Source organism: Manacus vitellinus, unplaced genomic scaffold (genome assembly GCF_001715985.3).
Source record: "Manacus vitellinus isolate BGI_N305 unplaced genomic scaffold, ASM171598v3 scaffold_5_pilon, whole genome shotgun sequence".
NCBI classification, from domain to species: Eukaryota; Metazoa; Chordata; class Aves; order Passeriformes; family Pipridae; genus Manacus; species Manacus vitellinus.
The window spans coordinates 7,212,925-7,217,040 of NW_021940682.1; positions in this window are offsets into that span (position 1 = coordinate 7,212,925).

Consider the following 4,116-nt stretch of genomic DNA (forward strand, 5'->3'; position numbering starts at 1 on the left):
GCCTTGTCAGGCTGCCTGCAAGTAATCTAATCAGGTCTGGAACATTTTAATCCATAATGAATTGGTCCATCTAGACGAAAGTGTAACTAAGCAACTGCAACAGTAAGCCTCCAACTTTGTGGACCACCCTGCCAGCTGTGCCAGCCTGGTCTCCCAGCTGTGCCATCAGGAGCACAGACACCAGTCCCCTCCACAGGACTCGGGAGGTACCTGCACCCTTGTTACAACCCTGGCCCTTGTTAAAACCACCCAGAGAGCTGCAAGACCTCATACCTGCCCACTGAAAGTCTCCTGGTCCCAAACTAGGCAGGGGAACAAGGCAAAGAAATGGTGGAAGAAAACAACCCTTGGCTTTGTTATCGAAGCAACAGAGATGCAGGAAGGCTAAGAGATGTGCCCGAAGATAGAAAGGAATGCAGGCAGAAAATAACACACCTCCTGATTTCAAGGCCATTTTCTGCCTGAGGGCACACAAAGACTGGGAAGAGAAAGACCTCCATGCAGCACAAAGGCTCCCCACTCCAGATTTCACTGCATTCTGGCTTGCAGTGGGAAGAGGAGGCAAGAGTGGGGAAACAGCATCAGTGTGCTGGTGCTTCTGCAAGAACTTCAGTAGCAGCTGATGTTATAGCTCCCAACAGCACCAGCTATTTCTCTGCCCTGGCCAAGCACCACCAGAGTGCACAGGAGAGGCTGGAACAAGGCTTTCCCCAACCTTTCTGAAGTTTTCATATAGAATTTTTCAGTCTTTGCATTACAGGATTTTGAGGTAGGAGTGAGACAGGGCTTGCTTGGGAGGCAAAATCCTGAGCCATGCCCCTAAAATCCTGTGCCCTCCAGCTGCTGACCTCAGGACAAGATTAACTGCAAATCAACCCTAGAGCAAAATCCACAATGGGGAGTAGGATAAGATTGTCACTTCCCTGTAGCATCTTGCAGCAGCAGCCTGTGTTTGTGTCAGAGTCTGCAAAGCAGGAATGCTTATGCCCTTACAGTGACAGCATAGGAGATTTTGTTTTGGTTTTGAATAAAAGATTGATAGGATAAAGGCAACTGTGGGGGATAGGTCAAATACAGCTAATGAAAAAAAAAGTAGGCTCAGTCTTCATCCTGTTATATTGCTTGCTAATGGAGTAGTGTTTAGCAATAGCTTGTGTGTTGTAAGGCTTAAGGTTATCAGCAGAGTGACTGCAGAGAGCTAGTTAGAATTCACCCTGCATCTGTGCCTGTAATCTGGCAATTTAAACGAAAACATGTTCTCTGCATAGGTGCATGACACAGGCTATTACTATCATTAATACAGTAGTAGTCATAATAAATCACAGATCTAGCATGTTTGTTATTCCAAGGAAAACTTAATTATCATTTCCAAGCTGGCAGCATTTGATTTATTTTTTTGCTATCTCTGAAACTGTATAATTAGTTCCGAAGTTACAATTGCAAAATCTCTGCCTTGGTGACGGTAGGAGATGTGGAGTTACAGCTGCAGCCATTGCTCTGGCAAAGACAGCTTTCTCTGGGGAATATTAATTTTTAGCATGAAAATAATAATAAAAAAAGAGTAAAACTACCCTAAAAAGCGGGAGAATACTTGGAAGGTGCCTCTGAGGGAGCCTCCCCTTGCATTGCTGAGCTGTTTTTGGTAAAAGGAGCTCTCTAGTGTCCAGCTGTAATAGTGCAGTTTGAGAAGAAGATGCTATGAGCACACAACCTGATCGAACAGATGTGCCAATGGAAGGCCTGGGTCTCTTCTTTTGGGCACTCAGTGCTAATGCACAGTGTGAGAAGTGCTACTTAACATCACTATCATCCAAACCCATACTGCACTCAAGAGTTTCAAGGCACAGCACAGAAATCTCCTTCATTCCCACCTATCCTTCTCCACCTGTTTCTTAAAGGAACTTCTGATGCACTGATGAAGTGGCTCCCGCTCAGACTGCGGGTCAAGGATATGTGTGCATGTCTGCTGGCATCCAGGCCATGGAAAAAAAAGGTTTGAATTTTTACTGTGCTCTCCAGGGACAGCAAAGTGCCTGCCATTTGGGGATCTAAGGCCACATGCTCATAGTGGCCTGAGGTATTTGGTCTGAGTGAATGCCCAACTGCAACCACTGACTTTCAGTTTCTGCACCTGATTATGTGAAATTATCTCATGCCAGAAAAAACATCCCCGTGATCACTAACCCCAGAAAGAAAATTGCAAAAAACATGTGTGGATTTTAGTGTACAAAGGCAAATCACCCCTCTGTCTTTCTAAAGTGAATATATTAATATTTTAATTGGCACTTTTGCAGGTTTGAGTACATGCTAGAATAACAATATATTGTCTTCACAGTGTTTTTAAAGCTTGTGTTTTGTTTTTTTTCAACACCTTAGTGATGAGCTCACTAGTGTTGATAAAAATGAATTAAAAATCTATTTGGTTATCACTGGGTATCACAGATGGAGAATAATGACTTGACAAATTGGCAAACTGAGATTATCTGCAAATATTATGAGAGGCGCTTGAAGCTCTTATAAAATACACCATCATTTTTAATAGCATTTTGCTATTATGGTACCTCCCTTGTGGATTCTGAGGTTTAATATTGCAAAAAACATTGCCATAGTCAAAGCTTTGCCACTGAAAAGCACCATCTTGTGTTTCCTGTGTTCTGCTTCCCACAGCAAGGCTTATTATTCTATGGCAGAAAGTAAATTAAGATGTAATAATTAACTAAACGTGTTTCAAAGGCAAGAAATCCCACACAGGGGTAAGATACTCACCTTTAATCACTGCAAACAAAATGACAGTGTCTTTCCCGTAAGTTGCCGTGAGCCAGAGGCTTAAACCTTTTGCCTTTAGAGGGGTTTGCAGCAGGTTTTTCTCTTCCTGTTATTCACCTTCATTTTCCGAGCTCAGCTTTCAGAGAAGCCACAGTTCTAGTAGCTGAAAAACAAATTTCAAAAATATAAGCCACAAACAACAAAGAATCCTGCCAGATTCAGGTCAGTCTTGACAATCATAGTTTTTCCTCCACTTAGGTTTGAGCTCAGTATTAAGGTGATCACTCTTGATAAATGCAAAACCTATCAGTACATTATTATGTCTAAGCACTCTGTGGAATATCTAGGATACAGCAGCCCATTTTCCCTTTATTTTTGTAAACCTGCAGACATGGTAGCAATGGTTCTACTGTTTTCCTGGCTTTTTTTTTTTTTTTTTCAAAAAAACAAACTGTTGATATTTTCAGACCAGAAAATTAAAGGAGGATTGCCTCCTCAGAAGACTCTTTGTAAAAAAGAGTTAATCTCAAAAATGTGGGTCCCTTTTTCATCAAGATTTAGGTTATAAGGGACTGTTAAGATCATCTGGTTTGAACTTCTACATAATGCAGCATGTGTAGGATTTCAGCAAAGTCCATGACAAATTACAGTTTTATTTGCAGTGTTGGGTCCTTGCAACACACAGAGCCCTTGTTGACCCCTGCTGAGGGGGTTGTTACTGAATTCAAGAGCCTTAGAGAAAAGAGCAGTAACTGGAGTCCCATCACTATTTGTCGGGTAGAACCTGGTATTTTATACTCACTCTATCATGTTACAAAGTGATAAATCAGAAGATGTGTCAAATGTGTTTTAACAAGAAGAATAAAATCCATAATTCAGGACAGCACAGAAAGCACCTGGTTTTATGCTTTGTTTCCATTTTAAAACATGGAAGATGCTCAGAGAAGCATCTGCTGAGCTTCTGAATGGGTTTGAATCAGCTGCAAGTACCCATTTGCCAAATGCAAGTCCAACTCAGACACAAAACCAGGCAAATCTCAGAGATGCTGGGTCAGTTTCACATTTAGATCCCAAACCAATAGCAAGTCTGGATTGGTGGCAAATGGATCTGACCAAAAAAAAACCCCAAAAAACCAAAACACACACACAAAAAAACCCCAAACCCCCAGAAGAAACAAAAAAACCCCAGAAGCTTTTCATGTCCTGTACTAAATGAGATTCCTCAATATCAGACAGCTGGAAAAAAAAGGATGTACTTAACAATTTGGGGATTAATTTCTGTTTTTCTTTCTCTGTATTGATGGATGTAGATTTATGGAAATCTCCATCTGATGAAGATTTCCAAGTGCA